General features: G+C 38.6%; 1 protein-coding gene across 6 annotated transcripts in view; it reads right to left on the bottom strand.

Moving 5' to 3' along the window:
* The window catches only part of MLLT3 (MLLT3 super elongation complex subunit), a 289,068-nt gene that overhangs the window by 243,052 nt on the left and 19,437 nt on the right, over window positions 1-26,579 (bottom strand). Inside the window, exon 1 of one of the 6 annotated variants that reach the window (XM_086414332.1) lies at window positions 12,570-12,692. The exons of the other annotated variants lie outside the window; for them this stretch is intronic. The gene's annotated coding sequence lies outside the window, so the exon portion shown is untranslated. Of the gene's footprint in view, window positions 1-12,569; window positions 12,693-26,579 lie in introns of those variants that run through there. 6 annotated transcript variants of the gene reach the window in all.

Genomic DNA, 26,579 nt, shown 5'->3' with positions numbered 1-26,579 from the left:
GAGATGCAATAAGTGAAAGTGAAAGTCTCGTCCAACTCTGTGACCTCATAGACTATAGAGCCCATGGAATTCTCCAGGCCAGAATACTGGAGTGGGTAGCTTTTCCCATCTCCAGGCGATCTTCCCAACCCAGGGATCAAACGCAGGTCTCCCGCCTTATAGGCAGATTCTTTACCAGCTGAGCCACAAGGGAAGCCCAAGAATACTGGAATGGGTAGCCTATCCCTTCTCCAGCAGATCTTCCCAACCCAGGAATTGAACCAGGGTCTCCTGCATTGCAGGCACATTCTTTACCAACTGAGCTATCAGGGAAGCCCAGAGATGCAATAAAAGAATGATAAATTGGGTATAACTGAACCTAATTCCAGTGTCTGAATTTTCAAATTATTTGATTTATACACATTTTGAAGAACAAGTGTTCTGTGAGAAGTTGCTATAGTATAAAGTATAGTATTTTCAACCAGGATTAATTCTGTAACACGGCCCAATGTCTATTATCTTGACCCATATTAATCCCATGGAAACATAACTCTTTCTACTTGTCTGTTCCAAAATTACATTCTGCTCCTTATAGTGATTTATCCCCATATTTGATATATCTAATAATCCCAGTTAGAACAACAGTAGGGCAAAAATTTCAATGTACTCTCTCTTTCATATTTTAAAAATTTTGAATGTTCAGACACACAAAAACATCACAAAGTAGGATAGAATACTAACATAAATATTTAGACAACACTGATATATTTATGTAGAATCGAACTCTCAGATTTTCAAATTACAAATAATTTGAAATTACAAATTACAAAATAATCAAGTTTGGTCCAGAACTATTACCACTTATCCATAACCTTCCAGAAGTTATGGACATGGAGAAATGATCTCAAGAAAAAAATACATATATACTCAATATCTTGCTGCTGCTGCTAAGTCGCTTCAGTCGTGTCCAACTCTGTGTGACCTCATAGACGGCAGCCCACCAGGCTCCCCCGTCCCTGGGATTCTCCAGGCAAGAACACTGGGGTGGGTTGCCATTTCCTTCTCCAATGCATGAAAGTGAAAAGTGAAAGTGAAGTCGCTCAGTTGTGTCTGAATCTTAAAGACCCCATGGACTGCAGCCCACCAGGCTCCTCCATCCATGGGATTTTCCAGGCAAGAGTACTGGAGTGGGGTGCCATTGCCTTCTCCACTCAATATCTTAAATAACCTATAATGGAAGAGAATCTGAAAAAGTATATGTGTGTGTGTGCAACTGAATCATTTTGCTGTACACTTGAAACTAACACAACATTGTAAATTAACTACACTTCAATTTCACTCAGTGAAATTATCTCTGTAAGACAAATAGCCCCAGGTTCAGTGGAGACTTCCATTGGTCCATCTTTGACTTCTGTATCAATAAGTTAATAACCACTTGGGCAACTACTATACACTTGTTCGTTCACATTATTCTAGCCCCTGGATTGCACAACATAGAACAAGAGAAGACCACACTGCCAGAGCTTCTGCCATACACAATGAGACAGATCTGAAAGGAAGAGGGAGCACTATCAGGCAGGGCTGTGCTTCTAAGGCTGAGATCCTGGTGTTCAGCCCCCAGTTGCAAAGCCAACAGCCAACACCCACACTATTTTGCCAGCTTAGGTTATGAGGTCCTGACTGCAGCAGCTGTAATATGGGAGGCTCCTTGCCTGCTCAGCTTTTTTATTACAGCCCAGGTGGCAGTTTCCCTGGCTAACCAGTCTTACAATGTTATTCCGAGAGTCTTTCTTAGAAATTCAACCCAGAGCCTGCTCTTCCAGCTCCTCCAAGATTCAAGAAGGACCTAATATCCTATACTAAATCCCTCCCTGCTGAACCTGGCTGGAGTGTGTGATTTCAACAGGTTTCAACAGGTCAATGCCACTAAACAGAAATGGATTCCTTTTAACTTCTTATCACTTGTGAAAGGAAATGCTCCATAGCAAGGGGAATGAGTAGAATTTAGCACAAGGGAAGAGACGGACAGCACTCTGGAAGATCTGGATTCTACCCCAGATTCTGGCACTGATCTTCACTAAGTAGGAATTTAAGAACTGCTAGATGAATTAAAAATAAATCTAGGTAAATCACCCCTTCCCTCAGTATGTGTTCTGAATATTATAAGAGCATAATGAAAAAGAGGTGATTGATTAACAATCTGATTCATTATCTGAAAATGGGAAACCGGCCACCTCATGCGAAGAGTTGACTCACTGGAAGAGACTCTGATGCTGGGAGGGATTGGGGGCAAGAGGAGAAGGGGACGACAGAGGATGAGATGGCTGGATGGCATCACTGACTCGATGGACGTGAGTCTCAGTGAACTCCGGGAGTTGGTGATGGACAGGGAGGCCTGGTGTGCTGCGATTCATGGGGTCGCAAAGAGTCGGACACGACTGAGCAACTGATCTGAATCTGAATCTGAATCAAAGAGAGAATGACAGATAAAGAAAACTATGCTATTCAATACAGCAGCCACCAGCCACATGTGGCCATGGAGCATTAGCACTGTGACTAAGTGCAAATGAGGAACTGCATTTTTTATTTTACTTCTTAATTAATTTAAATTTTTAAAATATAACTGATCAATAACCAGAAAATCTGAAAATATTTGGAACAATTCAAGAATACGAATACGCTTTTTTTAAAAAAAATTATTTATTTGGCAGTGCTGTGTCTTAGTTACAATATGCAGGATCTTTAGTTGTGGAATGTGCGACCTAGTTCCCCAATCAGGAATCAAACCTGAACCCCCTGCACTGGGAGTATAGAATGTTAGCCATTGGACCACCAGGTAGTACCAAGAATCTACCTTTTTAACTGCATATTTTATGAAATCTAAACACAAGCCAGACTTTGAAGACTCAGTACAAAAAACTGTAAAACACCTTAGTGATTGTTTATATTGATTACATATTGAATGATAATATTTTGGATATATTCAGTTCAGTTTAGTCGCTCAGTCATGTCTGACTCTTTGAGATCCCGTGGATTGCAGCACACCAGGCCTCCCTGTCCATCGCCAACTCCTGGAGCTTGCTCAAACTCATGTCCATCAAGTTGGTGATGCCATCCAACCATCTCATCCTCTGCTGTCCCCTTCCCCACCTGCCTTCAATCTTTCCCAGCATCAGGGTCTTTTCCAATGAGTCAGTTCTTCACATCAGGTGGCCAAAGTATTGGCGCTCAACTTCAGCATCAGTTCTTCCAATGAATATTCAGGACTGATTTCCTATAGGATTGACTGGTTGGATCTCCTTGCTGTCCAAGGGACTCTCGGGAGTCTTTTTCAACACCACAGTTTAAAAGCATCAATTCTTCAGGGCTCAGCTTTCTTTATGGTCCAGCTCTCACATCCATACATGACTATTGAAAAAACCATAGCTTTGACTAAGACGGATTTTTGTTGGCAAAGTAATGTCTCTGCTTTTTAATATGCTGTCTAGGTTGGTTACAACTTTCCTTCCAAGAGTAAGCATCTTTTAATTTCATGGCTGCAATCACCATCTGCAGTGATTTTGGAGCCCCCAAAAATCAAGTCTGCCACTGTTTCCCCTTCTATTTCCCATGAAGTGATGGGACCAGATGTCCTGATCTTAGTCTCCTGAAAGTTGAGCTTTAAGCCAACTTTTTCACTCTCCTCTTTCATTTTCATCAAGAGGCTTTTTAGTTCCTCTCCACTTTCTGCCATAAGGGTGGTGTCATCTGCATATCTGAGATTACTGATATTTCTCCTGGTAATCTTGATTCCAGCTTGTGCTTCATCCAGTCTGGCATTTCTCATGATGTACTCTGCATATAAGTTAAATAAGAAGGGCGACAATATACAGCCTTGACATACTCCTTTTCCTATTTGGAACCAGTCTGTTGTTCCATGTTCTATTCTAACTGTTGCTTCCTAACCTGCATATAGGTTTCTCAGGAGGCAGATCAGGTGGTCTGGTATTCCCAGCTCTTTCAGAATTTTCCACAGTTGTTGTGATCCACACAGTCAAAGGCTTTGGCATAGTCAATAAAGCAGAAGTAGATGTTTTTTTCTGGAACTCTCTTGCTTTTTTGATGATCCAACAGATGTTGGCAATTTGATCTCTGGTTCTTAAATTGTATTTTTAAAATTAACTTTACTTGTTTCTATTTTTTTTAATATGATGACTAGAAAACTTAAAATTACAACCATGGCTTGCCTTCTATTTCTACTGGACAGTGCTACCTTAAGGGTTGTAAAACATTTAACAGTTTTTGAAAACAGAGTTAAGAATAAGGATAAATCAAATCAGCATCACAGGAAACAAGGGAAACATGCTTTTATAAAGAGCCATGATGACACTTAAAAAGCATCTCTCCAAAAAAAGAAAATACAGAAAAAAAAATTTTTTTAATACAAATGAAATTTTTAAAAACTGAAAAACAAAAAAGCATCACTCCAAATTAAATGTTTAAGTATCCTACTAATTTACTCACAAGAATTCTGACCTATGCATTAACATATATAAATCTTTTTTTTTTTTAATTTAGCAGGAAGCTGGTAAGAGCCATTATGGGGGTACACAAAGTTAATATTCCACAAAATAGAAAAGTATGAAAGGTATGAGGAAATGTAGACTTGTGGTTAGAGTGAAAGAGCTCTGTCTTCTAACCCTACCGTTTTTACCTAGGACTAAGTCCAAAATCAGGTTAGGGACACAGAGGGAAGAGAAGACAGGACACAGTAATACCATAAGTGTGAAGCAGGCCTCCTGCCTGCTGAACTATAGAGGTCAGTGTGGGACACGTAGGGAGGGAAAAGGATGGGCCGATGGCTTTATTTTCTACAGGCAAGGAGCAGGTATCGGGTGGATCCACCTTACAAGCAAGCCCCAGATAGCTTCCTCTAAGTACAACTAATTAAATCTCACCAGACTTGGGTGAGGTAAATAGGGAGCAAAGCGGTCCTCAGTCATACTAATGAGGCCCCAAAAAGCAAGCCCTTGCTTGTTGTCACCTTAGTGAGACCCAAGTGCTCTGGCTTAGCGACCACAGTCTCACAATAGAAAGAGACAACCCATCTCAGTCATGGATGGGCACACAACGCCACTCACCTCCTTCTTCACTCTCTTTCTTCCCTGTGAACATTTAGTAAGTTCTTAAAACAAACAGAAAGGTCACATCTCTTCTCTCCATTGATGGAAGTTAACCAAAGTAAATCCATTGCATAACTAGACAGAGACAAAAGTTACATCTAACACCTTGCCTTGAGTTAGTAAGATTTTTTTTTTTTTTCATGTTGAACTGGAAAAAAAAAAAAAAAAAAAGTCTTATTAAACCAATCTCTTGACAAATACCGTTCCACAGACACACTGGCACTCTTTTCAGTCCTGAATAAATTCAGATTGGGACTCAGCACTGGTAAGCTACAAACTTTCATAAGATAAGTTCTTAGGCTCTCTTAGGACAGCTTTTTAATCCACTTACTTTCAGCAGTTTTATCCAGAAACTCAGTATATAATAAGTCCGAGAGGAGACCAAGGTTTCAGTCAAATGCAATCATGGATGGAATGACTTGAAGTACCTTGTACCAGCTGACCCCCGAATGATGCAGGTTTGAACTGTGTTTGAACCTGCTTTATAACAGATATTTTTTTCAATATCACAATCTGTGGTTGGCTGAACCCGATGATGCTGAGGAACCAACTATAAAGTATACGTGGACTGATCCCCATGTTGTTCATGGGTCAATTGTAGTTTTCCTTTCAGACAGGCGAGCCTTACCAATGTTTCCTTTTTGCACCCCCTCCCCAAACATGCCCAGGTAGCACCCAGAAATAAAGCAGTCAATGCTCATTTTTATTTAAAATAGCTGCCATATCAGACACAGCATTCTAATCATATTATATCAGAGTGCTGAAAGAGACAGTACCCCACCCTCTAGTCTGAGGGATTAGACTAGACCTACAACAACTAACGGCAACCCACTCCAGTACTCTTGCCTGGAAAATCCCATGGACAGAGGAGCCGAATAGGTTACAGTCCATGGGGTCGCAGAAAGTTGGACACGACAGAGTTGACTTCACTTTCACTTTCACAACAACTAACACAGGGTCAGCCTGCCTAACCACCTAAAGAGAAAAGCTTCTGTCACCAGACTTTATTTTTAAATATACACTATATTCCAAACAAGCTATGCTACGTTGCATTTGTTTATTCACAGGAGAGGATAGTGCCAAATTTCAATTCAAGATGATCACAGACACACCCAATACTTTTTGGCGCTTTTTAAATTCAAGTTATCAATAGATTCATTTATGACTTAGGGTTGATGGACAAACCTTTCAAGATGATGCTTCATTTCAGAGGATGGTTGAACTCAATCCCTGACTTAAATGTAGTAAACCTCGACAATTCAGACGCTGCTGTTTCTCAAATTCTTTGATATTAAAGTGAGACGGAGAAGTTAATGTTTACCTTAGCAGTATCAACGTGAAGTGGTAGTGGGGGAGATTTTTAAGCAAAAGAATTACATAAACAAAATTAAAGAGGTGTTAAATTCTTTTCATTCCCTTTAGAAGTTCCATTTACATACTCACAATGTAAACAGCAGCCACAGTAGAGCTTTGATCTGCTAATTACAAAACATTTTTATCGGTTCATCAAATCAGGAGTTCTAAGAGGCCACTTTAATGATTAAAAGAGCAGCCTGAAGAAGTCTTCTCTAACTCACAGCAAAAATTCTCTTGGAGGAAAAAAATTATTTTTCAACAAAAAGAGGCTAAGCAATTCACCTTTAACTCCTGGGATGGTTGGCTCTATTCTAACAGGCAAGTCTCAAACCAAGGTTCAGGAACAAGGACCACTGATTAAAACGCTCAAGCTCTTAGGGGCCTGGCTAAGAGATACTCTGTCCATGAAGCTCCTTAACCTGATCTACTACCCACCCAATGACTGGGAAATACTACACAATTTTATCAAGTACCAGGAAAACATTTCACATCCAACATTTCTTCACAGATCTAACCCTTCAGTTTGGTAAGGGAAATACCATCACCTTTGGTTCTTTCTCTAAATGATAAAAAACAACAGAAACACATTTGAGAAATGCCAATGAGCTGCTGAAAGACAGTAAATCCCTTCCAGTTGGAAGATACCTCAATTTTTCTCTTTTATTTTTCTCTCACTTTTAAAGCAACAGAACAGAGTCTTGAATCTGATACTCAATTGGTGAAAAAAATTTTTGAATGCCTTTTATTACCTTAATTTCAGTCCTCTATAAACTGTTCATTTTAGAGCAGTTTTAGGTTTATAATTTTAAAATGAGCAGAAAATACAGAGTTCCCATATATTCCCTTATTCATCTCACTTCACCCCACTACATTCCTATTTTAAGCATCTTGCACTGGTGTGAGACATTCGTTGCTACGGACAGCACCAAAACTAAAGTTTATCGTTTACATTAGTGGTCACTCTTTGTGTGATAATTCAACCAGTTTTGACAAATGCATAATGCTCTGTATCCACCATTACAGTAACATACAGAACCATTTACTGTCCTAAAAATTCCCTGTGTTCCACTTATTCATCATCCCCTCCTTCCCCACAGAACCCCTGGCAACCACTGATCTTTTCACTGCCTCCAAAGCTCTGCCTTTTCCAGAAGGTCAAAGAGTTGGAAGGAAACAATACGTAAGCTTTTCAGACTGACTTCTTTCACTTAGTAATATGCATTCAAGATTCTTCCTTATATTTTTGTGGCTTGATAGTTCATTTTATTACTGAATAACATTTCAATGTATGAATGGACCCCAGTTTGTTTACCCATTCACCTACTGAAGAATATCTTGGCTGCTTCCAATTTGGGGCAATTATGAATAAAGGCTGTTATAAACATCCATATGTAGGTTTTTCTGTGTGGACCTAAGTTTTCAACTCATCTGAGTAAAAACTTAGGAACACAATTGCTGAAGGGTATAGTGTATTATTAGTCTGCTTGGGCTGCCATAACAAAATACTATGGACTGGGTGACTTAAACAATGGAGATTCACTTCTCACAGTTATAGAGGCTAAAATGTCCAAGATCAAGGTGTCAGCTCATCAAATTTCTACTGAGAGCTCTCTTCCTGGCTGGTAGAAGATAGTTCTTCCTGGCTTCCGTAGATAGTTACTAGATCCTCACACGACTGAGGTGTGGAACACTGGGGAGGAGAGCTCTAGTCTCTCCTTATAAGGATACTAATACCATCAGATCAGGGTCTCATGCTTACGATCTCATTTAACCTTCAGTTCAGTTCAGTTGCTCAGTCATGTTCGACTCTTTGTGACCCCAAGAATCGCAGCATGACAGGACTCCCTGTCTATCACCAACTCCCGGAGTTCACTCAAACTCATGTCCATCGAGTCAGTGATGCCATCCAGCCATCTCATCCTCTGTCGTCCCCTTCTCCTCCTGACCCCAATCCCTCCCAGCATCAGGGTCTTTTCCAATGAGTCAACTCTTCGCATGAGGTGGCCAAAGTACTGGAGTTTCAGCTTTAGCATTAGTCCTTCCAATGAACACCCAGGACTGATCTCCTTCAGAATGGACTGGTTGGATCTCCTTGCAGTCCAAGGGACTCTCAAGAGTCTTCTCCAACACCACAGTTCAAAAGCATCAATTCTTTGGCACTCAGCTTTCTTCACAGTCCAACTCTCACATCCATACATGACCACAGGAAAAACCATAGCCTTGAGTAGACAGACCTTTGTTGGCAAAGTAATGTCTCTGCTTTTGAATATGCTATCTAGGTTGGTCATAACTTTCCTTCCAAGGAGTAAGCGTCTTTTAATTTCATGGCTGCCGTCACCATCTGCAGTGATTTTGGAGCCCAAAAAAATTAAGTCTGACACTGTTTCCCCATCAATTTCCCACGAAGTGATGGGACCAGATGCCATGAGCTTCTGAATGTTGAGCTTTAAGCCAACTTTTTCACTCTCCTCTTCAACAGTCATCAAGAGGCTTTTGAGTTCCTCTTCACTTTCTGCCATAAGGGTGGTGTCATCTGCATATCTGAGGTTATTGATATTTCTCCTGGCAATCTTGATTCCAGCTTGTGCTTCTTCCAGCCCAGAGTTTCTCATGATGTACTCTGCATATAAGTTAAATAAGCAGGGTGACAATATACAGCCTTGACATACTCCTTTTCCTATTTGGAACCAGTCTGTTGTTCCATGTCCAGTTCTAACTGTAGCTTCCTGACCTCCATATAGGTTTCTCAAAAGGCAGGTCAGATGATCTGGGATTCCCATCTCTTTCAGAATTTTCCACAGTTTATTGTGATCCACACAGTCAAAGGCTTTTGCATAGTCAATAAAGCAGAAATAGATGTTTTTCTGGAACTCGCTTGCTTAATTTAACATTAATTACCTCCATAAAGGCTCTATCTCCAAATGCAGTCACATTGAGATTTTGATATACAAACCTGAAGGGGATTCAAACATTCAGTCTGTAACACATGTTAAGAGTACATTTAGCTTTGTAAGAAATATCCAAATTGACTTCCAAAGGGTCTGTAACATTTTATACCAGCAATGGATAAGAGTTCCTATTGCTCCACATCCTTGTTAGCATTTGGTGTTGTCAGGGTTTTAGATCTTAGCCATTCTAATAGGTGGGAAGTAGTATTTCATGTTGTTTTAATTTGAAATGTTCTAATAACACATGATGTGGAGCCTCATTTCATATGCTTATTTGCAATCTGTATATGTTCTTTGGTGAGGTGTCCATAACATATTCTGTTCACTATTCTAAATGTATGTTTTCCAAAGTGTGATCCTACAGGCACCTTAGGGCTTCCCTGGTGGCTCAGCTGGTAAAGAATCTGCCTACAATGTGGGAGACCTGGGTGCAACCCCAGGGTTGGGAAGATCCTCTCAAGGAGGGCACGGATACCCACTCCAGTATTCTGGCCTGGAGAATTCCATGGACTATATAGTCCATGGGGTTGCAAAGAGTTGGACACAACTGAGCAACTTTCACTTCTAGAGTGGGATTACCTGGGCTGCCTGTGAGAGATGAAGAAGCTTGGGCCCCATCCAACACTAACATACGGACTCTTCTTGGGTTTCCCTGGTAGATCAGTGGCAAAGAATACACCTGGCAATGTAGCAGACTTGGGTTCAACCCCTGGGTCAGACAGATCCCCTGGACAAGGAAATGGCAACTCACTTCAGTATTCTTACCTGGTATATCCCATGGACAGACTAGCCTGGCAGGCTACAGCCTGTAGTCCAGGCTACAAAAGAATCGGACACGACTTAGCGACTAAAAGATTTTCTTAATATATTCAAGAGCGAAACGTTAAAGGGACAGATACACAGTGGGAGACAGGAGAGGACACTTATTAAGAATCACCAATGGGTAGCCTCACTCTTACTGGACTGACTTGTTAGAGACCTGCATCCTTATCTTTTCCTCACTGGAAGCTGACAAATTCTTTCAAAAAGAATAAATATAATATGGACGGGTATTCAGCCATGATCAGGAAGTCATGGTTACTCAGTGATGAAAAACGGGGGGTCAGAATAGAAATTGAGTTGTTTGACCTCAATCTCCCAGGAAAATCACTGGAAGCAGGGTGAGGGGTGGTGGGGTGAGGTGGGGGGAGACAACTGGTTCTACTCCTTCAAAATTAGCTAAACTAACCTGCCAAGAAAGAGAAGAGGCAGAAGTTGGACATGCAGCTGGGAAGCTGAGATAAGCAAAATACCATGGAAGCAAATTATTCAAACTATGACAGGTCACAAATCAAACTCATTTTTAAAGCCCCTAATAAGCCTCAAAGAGTTTTGGGTTTTGTTTTGTTTTGTTTTTTACTTCTTTCCTTCCAAGGAAGGAGAGGAAGGAAGGGAGAAAAAGTAGTGAAGCAGTGGGCCTTACTGGTGAGGACAGGAAAAGAAACAGTTGCCCCTTTTCTAAGAGATGGGGGAGGGGAACAGAAAAAGAAAAGCAAAAATGTAAGAGAATAAAAACTATTGCTAGCATAATATTCTTATCTACATTCTACATACTTTATTTAGATTTTTAAGTTTGAAATGAAACCTCCAATCTGTTTTTAAGCCAAAAGCATGATTCCTTCCTGAGTAGTAAATCTGATTAATTAATTTTCTCCAAACTTTCTAGGTAGTAGCCAGCTGATTCTTCAATAAAATGTCAAGTACAAAATGAAAGCCATGATTTTGCAGTTTCCAGTAATAATATACTAATTTCTCTTAAGTATTTTAAACAAAAGTTGACTTATTTATAGTTGAAAATTTACATACTATCTTTTAATCTCAACAGTAAAAGTTGGTAATTACTGCACATTTGCAATAGATAAGCAACTGGGGAAAAATTATTTCCCAATAGGTTCATATCTACAAAGAAAACTTATTTAGAAAACCAATAAGACACAAAATAGATTAAAATGATTTTCTTTCATGGCTAAAACACTAAGCTATAATCAACTGTAAATCAGACTATTTACTCTAAACATTCTTTTTGGTAATGGCAAATAGTAATAAATTTCTTAACATCACTGATTTATTAGCATTTTACCATTTACAACACATTCTTATACATAATTTCTTTTTTACTCGATTCCATTACCACTATTCTGAGTGAAGTGGAGAAAGCTGATCTGCCTATCCTCATTTTACATAAAAGAAAGCAGTCTCTTGGAGATTAGGGAAGCTTTCTCAGTACATAGATTTGAGCACACAGTAAAGCCAGAATTCAAACCCAGAACTCCATCTCCAAGACAAAGAAGCCCCCTACTCTTTCCATTTTGCAATACTATGATACTGTTTAAATTATAAGACACAAAGAAAAAAATCCATAATGTAGTTTTAGAGTATATTGGGAAATCTCTTTTTAAAAAAAGAATTTGAAGATTGTACTCATAAGCTTTGTATCTCTCAAATTCCCTCTGTAATATTAATAGCACTAATATTTCAGACCATGGCGTTAACCAATGATTTCTAGGCAGCCCTCTATATTGCAAGTTATCTGCCAGCACAAGACATCCTGCAGGTAATGAACAGCCTGTTTGCAGAGTCATCTATGCCAGTTGTTGGAAGCTGGAAAATCTCTGTCTCCTTTTCTTTTCACCAAGCATTCTAACCTAATAAGCCTCCACAGCTGCTACATCCATTTCAATGGGCAACAAAAACTCCCTTCAAACTTCTAAACACCCAAGAAGGCAGGATAGACAAAAATGGCAGTTATGTCTAGGAATTTCAAATCCCCTTTTACATTAGTGCTAAGTAAGGACAGTCCCTACACTTTTTTGCTATCCTGACACTAAAAAAGAAAAAGAAGAAGAATACAGGAGACATTTAATTACATTAACCATCACCACCCCCACACCCAAAATATATCTATTTTAGTGAAATACAAAATAATATCAACATTTCGAAGACTTGAGTTTCAAGGGGGTCATAAATCCATATCAAATAATGTTGGCACTTTAGTAAATGTAGTGGCACTTTTCAACTTGTTGGACCTCTTTTTCAAGTCTGGTGTATTGTTCTTCCTAATTTATTGAGTTTTTTTCTAACTTACCAGGGCAGGACTCTGAAGAAGATGAGTGAAGTGGCTCCCCCTACTCCACAGTGGAGGCGCTCCAATTCAGAATCACCAAGGAGCTTGCTTAAAATGCAGCTCCCCAGACTGCACTGGAAAAGGTTCTAAGTCAAGTCAACATGACTGGGAGAGTGTCCAGGAAGCAACATTTTAAGATGATTCCAGTGTAGGTGGTGATCTGACAAGTGTGTCCAGCAGACGCTGCCACAAAAGGACTCACCCTGACCCACAGGACAAACTTATAAACGGACATTTTAAAACAACCTGAGAGTACTGAAGGCCATAAAAAGGAAACTGATTCCAGGTGAGGTACCAAGGGCATTCCAAATTAAGGGGGCACAACTTACTTACACAAAGGAATGAAATACTGAAAGGTTTGGGAAACAAAGAATCATCTGAAAATTAACCGATGTCCAAACAGTGGACTTAGCCTCTGAGGAGTATCTTGCCCTGTAAAATTTTTCACAGAAAAAGGTTTTTAAGACATAGGTGTTTAAGCAAGGAAGTGAATGATTGGATGTATATTAAATGTGAAGGACAGTTTCTAAGGAAGATTAAGCTGAGAGCAAGAAAATGACTTCTCCAATGGAACAGAAAGGAAGAGCATTTTTTAAAGAGATACTACAGAAACAGAATGAATGGAAACTGGTGAGCTACCAATCCTATTACCATATTTCTACTCCCAAGTGAAACCAATGAAGACCTACTTCAGAGAAAAAAACAGGGTGAGTTCACAGATGGACATTTTAGCTATTCCAATCACATATCTCAGTAACGCCAACTGGAAGATGAGAAATTGGATTTTAAAGCTCACAATCCATCTTCACTTTAGCCTTTGGTTATTTCTAACCTATACTGCCCCTACCCTGCTTAGTAAGTAGCTTTAGATACAAACCAGAATAATTATACATTACATTTTAATACACACGTAATTTTTGACAAATTAAATGTAATATATATGCATTAATACATAGCACTATTGCTGAATCATATGGTATTAGTCTGCACAGGCTGCCATACCAAAATACCATAGACAAGATGACTTAAATAACAGACTTCTTCTGCCACATTTCTGAAGGCCAAAAATCCAAGATCAGGGTATCTGCCGCACTGATTTCTCCTCCTCTTTGGCTAGTAGATGGCCATCTTTTCCCTGTGTCTTCATAAGGTCTTTTCTCTTTAGGCCTGTTTCCGAGTCTCCTCTTCTAGAAGGACATGATACTGGATTAGAATCCATCCTGCTGCTGCTGCTAAGTTGCTTCAGTCGTGTCCAACTCTGCGCGATCCCATAGACGGCAGCCCACCAGGATCCTCCGTCCCTGGGATTCTCCAGGCAAGAACACTGGAGTGGGTTGCCATTTCCTTCTCCAATGCATGAAAGTGAAAAGTCAAAGTGAAGTCTTTCAGTCGTGCCCGACTCTTAGCAACCCCATGGACTGGAGCCTACCAGGCTCCTCCATCCATGGGATTTTCCAGGCAAGAGTACTGGAGTGGGGTGCCACTGCCTTCTCCTAGAATCCATCCTAATAACCTCATTTAATCTTAATTACTTCTCTAAGGGCTCTGTCTTCAAGTACAGTTATATTCTGAGGTGTAGGGGTTGTACCTTCAACATAAAAATATGGCAGGAGGGAGGACACAATTCAGACAATAACACTATTGCTAGCTATATTTTTTTTTTCATTTAAAATAAACATTACTTCAGAAAGTTTGAAAATTCCCTTAATAAAGCTCATCAGCAAAAGAAAATGAAAGGCAAACAAACAACAACAAGAAAACCAGCATTACACTCAGGACTCTTCAGGCCCCTCTTAGAATCCATGCTCACTTCAGGAAGAGGATTACCGAGAGGTCTGTTCCATCATTCCAAGATCAAGAATCAGCTCTAAAACTATCTTGGGAATTTTAAGTCACTCCCTAAGGGCAACAAAATTTCAGACAAGTTACTTTCACACCCATCCCTGGTGATAAAACCAAAGAAGCAGTGAAAGAGAAGGGAAAAGGGAAAAAGAAGTTTACATAGTTACATTCCAACACTTGCTTCCAAAGCTGTTAAGAGTATGATGGCATTCTTGATATCCATGCCCAGAACTTAATAAGACCTCACAAAATTTTCCTAAACTGTAGCTAAATCTACAGAGGCACAAATTTCTTCTGAAACTCTTCAGAAGCCATAGCATATTTAAAAGCAAGAAACAAGGGCTTCAATACTGTAAACTAAAATGACCACAGACTAGAATTAGTTCCCTCCCCCTGGACTCACCTTCATCAGATCTCAACATTTAAAAAATACTGGAGAAATTAGAGGACACAGAAAACTTTATATTATCACATATTTCTCTAAACCATATAGTCAGACAGAAAGCATTTGCCAAGACATAGACTGTTTCAAAAACTATATAGCATGGATAAAGGGGGGGGGGGGCGGTGATGGAATAAATCCTTATTCTCTTAAACATAAGTACCACAAAACTAAGAAAACAACCAATATGCAATCCCAGTGAAATAGCTAACCAGGTTCACCACAACGGATCATCAGTAGATGCTAAAACATTACACGAAGACTAACGTGTAATGCGGGCTTCCCTCGTAGCTTAGTTGGTAAAGAATCTGCCTGCAATGAAGGAGACTCTGGTTCCATTCCAGTGTTGTGTAATATGACGTGAAAGATACAAAGTATCATCACATGGCCACTTTGTAATTACAAGAAGAAAAATGTATCTTTTCAACAGCTTTTGCCACTTGCACCAGTGATAAAGCTCTGTATCACTAATACTGGGATAATCAACACTAAGCGCCTCCTGATGTGAAACACAACAAGCAATACCTATGGAAGTGTCTTGCTAAAAATATTTAACCTAAATGGAATAAAACTTATAGATCTAACTCCAATTCACAAGAAAGAAAGGGGATAGAAAATTCAAGTTAAATGAGTCTATAAAGAAATGATCAAACAAATCCAGACTGTAAGAGGTTAGATAACACAACTGGCCTACCCACCTATAAGACAACAATGTTAAGATCAAAAGTGGGGAGAAGGGGGAGGCAGGGGAAATGTTCTAGATTAAAGGATACCAAAGAGACATGACATCTTAAGGCTAATGTTAAATCTTACATGTGATCAATGGCTTTGTGGTTCACTGGAGAAAATTATTGTTCTTAGGAGATACACTTTTAAGGACTTAGGGTTAAGAGGCCATGATATCTGTAATTTAATTTCAAATGACTGCAAGGTATAAACAAAGAGATAAAGTACACGAAGCAAAGCATTAATAATTGATGAATGTGGGCATTCCTTGTACTACTTTTCAACCTTATTGTAGGTTTCAAATTTTTCAAAATAAAGTTGAGGAGGCCGTAATTTCATGAAAATAAAAAATTAAAGTTGTAGGGATACTCAAAACTACAGACTTGCAAAAAACTTGATGGCACCCTGACTGGGGAAAAGAGAAATTTAGGAGACAGCTGGATGTTTAAATAAGCCTGGCATGGTATGGTATTACGAACAAATTGATCATTTATTTCTTGAGTGATGATGATATTGTTACCCAGGATAACATTCTGGGTCTTAGGGGATGTGTGCGCTAAGTATTAAAGGCTCACGTATGGTGACCGCAACTCACTTTTAAGTGATACACACACAACCAAATATGGTTGCATGTTAATGAATGGTGGCATACGAACATTTGCGCCATTATTGTCTCAACATTGTTTTCTTTTCATCCTTATTAAATGTTAAAAAAGCATATATGACCAAAGCCTTCATATTTCCTTTTACACTTAATGGATAGCTTACTAAATTCTTAGGAAAATACAGGGGGCACTTTTTAATAACACAAAATTCCACTTAAAAAGCAGCATAACTAATACTTTAAAATATTATTTACCAACACTTCAGTTACCTATTATTTTTCAGTTCAGAAGAGATATTGTGAAGATACTCCAAGGTCTTTAAAAAAAATGTAACACATATTGTTTCTGGATTGGTGAACACATGGAGATTCAGGGAGAGTGATGAGCTTGGAGAGAGCAGGGAATGAACTCCACGCCTTTCTCCCTTCCCTGTCCTAGGCATCTCCTCCAACTGGCTGTTCCTGACTTGCATCCTTTTATATAAGCTGGTAATCCACATGGTAGACTAGACACACTGACTGACAACCCTGTGAAAACAGCCGATGAAAAGGGGGGAAAATTACTTAAAAACTGAACTGGCAAAAAGGTTAACTAATAAGAGGCCAAAAGCTTAGAAAGCACAAAAACCTCATGTGAGAAGAGGCTTCCCCATACCCAGAAGAAGGAAGCACCCTAATGTAGGAAGACAAAGGAAGAAGAAATTTCAACAAACAGGCCCTGTTAAATTTCTCCCAGTTTACTACAGTTACCCATACGCCCCAACCTATCTTACTTCTTCATGACCACCTACCCTTTATTAAACCTTGTATAAAAATACACAGCTCTGTTTCTTTGGCTCTTCATTTCCTTATGAAGGCTCCCATGTCACATAAAACTTATTTATATGCTTTCATCCTGTCGAAAAAAGAAAGTGTAATGTATACTTTTAAATAAAAAGTCCCATCAGATCCTTTTCCTCCACTTTTCATTCCCGACAAAAGCACATGGACCACCTTAATTCCTGTAAAAAGAGTGGATGTTACCATTTCTCTAGTCCTGTTCTGTCCAATATGGCAGCCACTGGTTACACACAACTATCAAACATTTAGAATGTGGCTAGTGATTAAGGAACAGAATTTTGCATTTTATTTAATACTAATTAATTTACATTTAAATAGACACACATGTCTAGTGGCTATTGTTTTAGATCGTGCAGCTGTAGCATATGTACAAAAATATAGGCATGAATGGCAATATAATTTACAAGCTTAAATTAAGGACAGGTTTCAGGGAAAAGTATTTTATAAGCTTTTATCACCAGCTAATTCTAAATCGGGAATTGCCTCCTTTGGACTTTCTTACAGCACTTTTTCTTTACTACAAAAAATAGGTCCTCAATAAAAGTTTGCAGAATGAAACTAATAAAGCTTTAAACCTACCCCAAATCAATAGAATTACCAGAGAAATTACTGCACTCAATCAAATGTATAGGAGTGCCCTGATTTAAGATGTCACAATTGTCAAGACTGATAAAAAAGAACTGATTTATTTGCAGGTTCAATTTCAAATAATAGGCTCCTTTAGCACACTAAAAATATGGTTTCACTTACAAAAAGTTATTTTAAACACACACTGTCAGAAACATCTATCGTATAAGGTAAAATATGCCTGGCCCAGAATAATACAAAACATTGCTGCTACCTAGTACCATATTCTGTCACTTACCTATTATTTGACTTTGAGTAAGTTATCTAAATCCTGTGCCTCAGTTTCCCCATCATTAAACCCAGAATTACTATACTTACTTAGTAGAATTATTGTGAGATGTACTGGATAACACATTAAAATCACACAGAAAAGTATCTACACATGGTAAGTCTTCAATGAACACTTGTTACCATTTCCTATCAACTAAGAGCTTGAACTTTTGATGAATGGAAACAAAGCTAACATACATATAAAGTAACTTAGACTAAAATCACCAAAGCAGCCAGATATACACTTTTACTTAGGTCTTGCTCAACCCAGGAAGCAAAGCTCTTTTAATAAACCATACTGGGGCAACCAACAACCCTGAAATGATGAAATGTGCCTTATCAAGAGAAAAGACATATCATCAAGGTTTATTTCTCTAATAAGGGCTTCCCTGATAGCTCAGTTGGTAAAGAATCTGCCTGCAATGCAGGAGACCCTGGTTCGATTCCTGGGTCAGAAGATCCACTGAAGAAGGGATAGGCTACCCACTTCAGTATTCTTGGGTTTCCCTTGTGGCTCACCAGGAATCCGCTGTAATGCGGGAGACTGGGGTTCGACCTCTGGGTTGGAAAGATCCTCTGGAGAAGGGAAAGGCTACCCACTCCAGTATTCTGGCCTGGAGAATTCCAGGGACTGTATCGGACATGACTGAGCGACTTTTCACTTCAATGTATAACTAAAGATATTGCTTGTGTCAGCATTTTTATTAATGAAATAACAGGCTTATTGAGATAGAATTCACAGACTATATAGTCACCTTTTTTAAACATGCAATTCAACGGTTTTAGTATATTCAGATATGTACAAGCATCACAATTCTACAATAGTCTCATCATTTCAAAAAAAGAAATCCTGTATTCTTCAGCTGTCATCTTCTGTTTCCCCTCAAAGTCCCCAGCCCAAAGCAACCACTAATCTTCTATCTGCCTTTATAGATTTTCCAATTCTAATCCTTTAATATAAATAGAATTATACAATATGTGGATTGTGACTTTTTTTTTTTTTCACTTAGCACAATGTTCTCAAGGTTTATCCACACTGTGAACTTCCCTAGTGGCTCAGATGATAAAGAATCCGCCTACAACACAGGAGACCTGGGTTTGATCCCTGGATTGGGAAGATCCCCTGGAGGAGGGCATGGCAACCCACTCCAATATTCTTGCCTGGAGACTCCCATGGACAGAGGAGCCTGGTGGGCTATAGTTCATGGGGTTGCAAAGAGTCGGACACAACTGAGCAACCACGCACACACACATCCATGTTTTAGCATGTATCAGTATTTCATTATTTTATATGGCCAAATAATATTCCATCGTATGAATTTACCACATATTACTTGCTGCTAAGTCATGTCAGTCGTGTCTGACTCTGTGCGAAATTGTCCATTGAAATAGAAAAGCTTTTGATTTTTATAAAATCCAATTTATCTAGTTTTTCTTTTGTTGCTTATACTTTTGGTATCATATTTAAGAATGCATTCCCTGCCAAACTCAAGGCTATTCCTCGACAAAGATTAATGCATTCTTCTAAGAGTTTTACAGTTATAGCTCACATTTTTGATCCATTTTGAGCTAAGTTTTATGTATAGTATAAGGTAAGGATCCAATTTCATTATTTTGCATGTGGATATCCAGTTTGCCCAGCACCATATATCAAAAAGATTATTCTTTCCCTACTGAATGGTCTTGGCACCCTTGTTAATCTGAGACACATAGGTTTAGTTCTGGACTCTCAATTGATGAACATGGGTTATTTTTCACTTATATATTCTTTAATTTCTTTCAAAAATGTTTTATAGTTTCAAAGCATAAGTTTTATGCTTCTTTTGTTAAATGTATTCTTAAGTATTTTATTCTTTTGATGCTATTATAAACAGAATTGTTTATTTCATTCTTTGAATATTCATAGAGAGTGTATCGAAATACTACTGACTTTTGGATGCTGACCTTGAATCCTACAACCTGGATTAACTCATTTATCATGGGGGTAGTACTAGTAGTGTTCCAATTCATAGGGTGACCATTAGACTAGGTAATTCTTTTAGGTAACATGCAGTATGTGTTAAATACCAGCTATTACTACTAAAGTACTTTTATATATTGAGTACTTTACAAAAGTATCTTACTATAAAATGTTTATTCAACACTTCCCATGTGCAAAAGTGTGAGTGATATAGTGATAAAAAAAAAAAGAAAAAAAATCCTATCCTTAATGAACTAGCAGTCTAAGAGCAGAAATAGATCCTACCTGTCCCTCAAGTGATTTGTACAGATACCACAATAAAAGTTCAGATAAGCTATCTTTTGCAACAAATTTGCCTTCAAACACTCTTGAAAAGGCTCAGGAGGGTATTACTTTGAACTATGCAAATGAGGTTTAGCCCTCCTTTTCCTTCACGCACGCGTACACCCTTTCAATACCTCTGACCAGACTCTTCCATACTTGGGAACACAGCATGGTTGCAGAGCAGTGCTCCTTCACTGCCCTTGACCAGTATGACAGGAAAGTTGTAGTGTCTTGCAATTAGTATCATTGTACTTTTCATTCTCTGAAATCTATTTCATGCTTTTGAATTTCCACTAAAGGGAAACAGAGATGGGAGGCAGGGAAGGGGGCGAGAAGGGGGATTACAGTCTTCGATCCTACTATCCCACAGAAGAGTTTACTAGTATTTCTTCTCTAAAACAATTTTATTCCAAATACCCTTTAAGCTGAGACGCCTGCTTACTGTTTTAAAGCACCATTTATAAATCAACCAGACCCCCTTTTGTCTCAGCAACATTTTGCTTTACTTCTTTCTCAATAACTTTTAAGTTACAGTTATTTGTCGGAACAATAACAGCCACAACCTACAATCCAAAATTTGTGCCACAAAGTCCAATCTCGGCCCAGATCTATCTTCAGCTCCACAACAGCTAGAGGTAAAGAAGAATTTCATTGTATTGTTCAAGCTGGGTCATAAACTGTCACTGGGGAAAGAAAAACAATGCAAAACAACATAAAATGCTTTATAAACCAAACATGGTACAAAAGATGAAAAGAGACTCAGGTTGAAACATGTGTTACATAAATGGAAACCACTGTGCTCATCTTCTATCTCAACTTGCCCATTTGTGCACCCACAAAACTCCATTCTGACATCAACTATAATTCTTAACTTACACTGAAATGTATCACAGTATCTGCTTACAAGTCGACCTACCCTTCTCCCCACAAGCTTCTGAGCTTTTCAAGGGCAGAGAAGTCATATAACTGCACAGAATTTTAGATGTGGCCCAGAAGTAGGATGAGAGCAACATGGGGCATTTCCATCCCACCCTACCCTGACCTATCCCAGAAGTTTTTGAAAATGGCTTTATTTTGCTTCTGCCCCTCTATGTGATTCAAAAGCTAACAGAAGGCTGACATGAGTCCTCCTTCAAGTGAAGAAGACTAAAGCCTCAACGAGGTACAGCTCAGATCACACTGTCTACTGATGAAGTGTCACAGCATGTAAGAGAAGTGACACAAAAGTTCTTTAATTACCAGAACTAATTATTAGTAAAATCAATCCATTAAAGTTTTAGCTAACCGACCTGACAGATAGTACACATCTAAAACTTCACCCTGCTTAAGTGTTGAGCCTTGTTAAATGGGACCAAATAAAAATGACATTCTCAGTATTCATCCAGCAAAGCTGGTAGAAAAGCTGACCCATCTGTGCAAATCAGAACATCAGTTTCCTATTTTCTTTCCCAAATTAGAGTTACTTTCTTCAAGCACTCTTCTGCTGCTCTAAGCTTCTCATTAGGTGGGGGAAAGGAACAAAAATTAAAGGAAAAAGCAACATGTTCAGTGATCAAGAGATGCAACAAATTTCCATTTATCCAGAAGACACAAGTCACCAGAATTTTCTTGATTAGTACCATGCAATGATGACTGATATTTACAGATATGTTCCCAAGACTTGAAGTTCCTTTAATGCCTAAATTTCCTTTGAAATTTCTGAGGGAAAATTAAATCACATTCTAAAACATTTTGGTAACAGGATGTTTAGAAAGAAAGAGAGAGGAAGGAAGGAAGCATGAAAGCTACCATGTTTTTCCCCTTCACCCATGATAAGCACCACCAACCAAGTACTGAGTACTGCACTGAGCCAGATCTATGTCTCAGCATCCTTCTCATCAGACCAACCATGGAATTAGTCATGACCTAGAACCACAGAAGAAATAGGGTATAACAGTGGTGAGCCTGAGATTCGGAGTTTAAATCTTAGTTTAATGCCACTCAAAAACAGAGTAATCATACAGCCTATATAGAAGGCTGAGTGCTGAAGAATTGATGCTTGTGGTGCTGGAGAAGACTCTTGAGAGTCCCTTGGACAGTAAGGAGACCAAACCAGTCAATCCTAAAGGAAATCAGCCCTGAATATTCATTGGAAGGACTGAGGCTGAAGCTGAAGCTCTCTAATTCTTTGGCCAACTCATGTGAAGAGCTGACGGAAAAGACCCTGATGCTGAGAAAGATTGAAGGCAGGAGGACAATGGGATGACAGAGGGTGAGATGGTTGGATTGTATCACCGACATGATGGACATGAGTTTGAGCAAACTCTGGGAGACAGCGAAGGATGGGGAAGTCTGGAATGCTACAGTCCATGGGATCACAAAGAGTCGACCACGACTGAGCCACTTAACAACAACAAATTATTGAAAAAAGCCCCAGTTCTGAGAGTGACACATGACAACAGGCAAAAACTGGGACTATCCCCAGCCAACAGGCCATAATGTCACACTGTATTCAAGCCATACAGACCTTGGACAGCTTATTAATATTGAGTCTTGGATCTACACCTGTAAAATGTGAATAACAGGGTACAGAATTAAAACTTCAGTAACTATAAATTGCCTTCCTACTCCTGTTCAGCTATATAACCCTATATTCTACCATGCTAACCCAGAGTTAGGAAACCGAAAACATCACACAGACACACAATCATGTGAGAGATACTGGATAATTTTTTAATCCATGTAATTTTTATTAGACTTTCCATTTGCAATTTTTTTAGCTTAATTCAAATTCTGATATCTCTGATTAGTAGAACTAATCTCTCAAAATTTTGTTTCCACAGCTTTGCTTTTTGTAACTTCATAAAAGCATTCTTTTTGGGGGGCAGGGGTAGGCAGGGGGTGGGGCGGATCATGCTTAATGCCAGACTAAGTGCCCTGAGTAGATGAGAACTGCTTCAGTTCCTATTGTTATCTTCAATGTTTGAAGAAGTTCCTGTCACATAGTAGGTAGTCAGAGTTGGCTGAATAAATGATGACTACTTTAGAAATACAACTCTTCACTAGCCAGCCCTAACCTCACAGTACATCCTCAATCCATAAAGGTGATCTGTAACTACCTATGTCCTTATCTTTCCCTACCTGAGTTTTCATATTCCTGAGGAGTACCAGCAACCCAGACTGTTTCTTCTCTATAGAGTGGTTTCACCTACTTCCATAGAGGGAATCCATCTTGAAATCCAATTAAGGTTTTTAGAAAACCTTAATTTTAGAAATCTTTTAGAAAATTCCCATTTTAAATCTTTATTCAGATGCTCCTGATCCTTCACACAGATTACTAAAATTGTAACTCTTCATTCAAGTAAAAACAAAACTGACTGTCCCAATACCAGATTTATCTCTATGGGTTCCCACACTTTTTCCCTACCCTCCATGAACTCTTTTTGTCCAGTCAAAACTACAGGGCCTCCCCCCAGAAATTAAGGTACACTTGACAAAGACCATTCTCCTTATTATTGGAGGATCAGAATCTGATGAAAAAAATTAAAAGCAAATTAATACATTCTCAATTTGACAGCCCTAAATGCCTCCAGTGGTAAAATGGTTTTAAACTGTAACAAAGCCCCACGGGTCCCTAAGACATTTCTAGGGTTTCTTTAAAAAAAAAAACTAGTCAATCACAGACATGTTTGCTTTTTCTCTGCACAGTTGCCCCCAGACTCAGACTGCTCTCAGGACTGGGGGGTTTCAAGGCAAAACAATGAAGCATTTGACAAGCTCAAAAGGTCTGAATGACATTCTGGTAAAACAAACTTCACTTTGGGTTGCTCACTGACTTACAGTCACATCATGATACACTGCCCACCTTGAGCTTGGAATATACTCGAGGTGAGAGTCCCAGTGTATTTAAAAGACCTCTATGAGCTGACAGATTAAGAACAGTCATTCAAAAGTTCTCCTGCATGTTTCCTAAAAGCCAGGAAAATTTACCTGGCAAATCCTCACCCACTACTACAGTAAACAACCTATGACTGCTTGTTGAAAATATAATTTTTATTTGGAAAGAAAAAATTCACTGTAGCAGCAGCAAACGGCTCTTACCCCGAGCTAAATAACAACAGTAAAATGAAATATTAAAGGTCTGTTAAGAGAGAATGGAAAGCTCTGAGATTTTCACTGTCCCTCCTCCAGAGTTTCTTTTGCTCCACAAAAATAATTTTAATCAGATGGGAATGGGGTGAAGAAAAAAAAAAACTGCCAACAGAAAGAAGTATAGTTTCAGTGTGAGTACAATATTAAACGTCCTAAAAGCAGACAGTTCCTCAATAACGTAGCTTCAATAAAAACTTCCTAAACCCTTTCCTTTTTTGTTCCTTTGAGAAAATGGTGAAGCAATTTGCATTTACAGCTTAGTTCCTGTTTCCAAAATACCCCTTTAACTTTTTCTTTTCTCTTTTTATGGCAGGTATAAATAGCACCAAATTGTCAAATCACAGCTATTTTGTGTGCTACCTATACAAATAGGTCTGATTTCTGGCCAGCCATAAAACAATTACTGCCGAATTCCTCTGGCTCTTTGATATCCAGCTTGTCCACAGGGCTTCAAAGCTAGTCTCCAGGACTTTTCTTGGGGCACTGCAGAGAAACAACCTCAACAGAAACACAGAAGATAAAATGTTCCCACTCCTATAAACACACAAAGACATAACTACAGAAGTAAAATAATTCAGCAGCATTGTGGTGTGGTTTCTTCCCCACAAAGGAATGTAAGATGGCCAAGTACTCTGAATTATTTTTCAGCGATGGGAGCCAACTAGACTTTTTCCCCCTCATGCATAGGGGCATATCCCCATTTTCAAGCCACCAAAAATTAAGAATCACTTTGCTTTCAAAGAAATTTTCTGATTCACTAGAATAACATATCCCATGAGAACAGACTGGGCTTGAACGAAAGTTCAGCTTCTTAAGCACATAAATAACTGTATATCACAGAATTTGTGCAATGTTGCAAAATGCATTCAAGCTAGGAGTTCTTTGTATAAGGTTAAATCTGATCAGAATATCAAGTAGAGGAAATTTATGGGTGATTGTACGTTTTGACTATTAATAGGACTTTATTACCACATGACTTATGAAAAATCACTACTTGTAATTAAATGGGATGGCACATACAAATACCTAATATACATAGCACACACATGTGTTCAGAGTGCCAGTCAGCCTATTTCCTATTAAGCCACAGCAAAATCAATATACATGTCTATTACAAGGAAATAAATGCTAACTTCCATTAGAGAAACTTCTAATTAGGCATCTTAGAGGAGTGACAAATATGATATAAAATCTCCCACTACCCAGGTTCATATAATAAAACTTTATCAAGGTTGACAGAAACACACATACATACATACTTATATCTATACCTATATAATATGCACCCAAAAAGACATCACTTTTTTTAAAATTCTTCCTACCAACAGCAACATGCCAAATCAGTTTTCCCTTAACCCAATATTTTTGGCAGCTCTATCATATGCCAGTTAGGTGGAAAAAGTATTTCACAGATTAAGTAGCTGACAAACGTGATTCTGAATCAGAAGTATAAACGATAGTATCCTTGTAGTATGAAAAGAGACCATTTCAGACACTGCATAAATAGTAAAAACTACCTTCGCACCCCATACCTGCCTCTTATTTCTCTTCTCTTCTCTACCTGAAAAAAATCAAACACTTTTAAAATATTAATCCAGATTGGATTTCAGCACCCTTCCTTGACCTTATCCAGGGAACCACTTGTAGATATTTTTCCAAAGACAGAAAGCCATGTTGTTTTTTAAATCTACATAATAAATCAACTCTTAGTAGTACATAGATGAGCCTTCCTCATTATAACTGGAAAACTTACCACTCAAAATTAGAGCCACCTGTTTACAGCTCTGATCTCAAGTACATAGCTTTTATCTCATAGGTCAAATCTGGCACCTAACATGGGTACTAAATTTCCTCATAACAATATGATTATGTAATCTCTCACATTTAATTATATTTTTTCCCTTCTGGATTTTTTTTTTAACCTAGGCCAAATGCATTAACATACAACAAAATTCTCAACATGAATGATAAAAATGCATTAAAAGTAACCTTTAATCCATGCTATTAACTGATTTTATTCTATTTTGGCACGTTTGAAGTAACTCATCTAAGGATTAGTTAGGCTTTTCTACACTTCTTTTTTATCAGGTCTCTACCATTCTTGATTTAGTTTTGAGAGAAAAGGGTTTGCAAAAACTATAATAATCTCACAGCTGGAGATGGCTGGAAAGTCCGTTAGTACTCATTGTGCCCTTAATTTGCAGG

This window comes from Bos grunniens, chromosome 8 (genome assembly GCF_055505025.1).
Source record: "Bos grunniens cultivar Pamir isolate PY7600 chromosome 8, Bosgru_T2T1.0, whole genome shotgun sequence".
Classification (NCBI taxonomy): domain Eukaryota; kingdom Metazoa; phylum Chordata; class Mammalia; order Artiodactyla; family Bovidae; genus Bos; species Bos grunniens.
The sequence above is the reverse complement of the archived record's forward strand: the minus strand, read 5'-3'. Positions and strand labels throughout refer to the sequence as shown.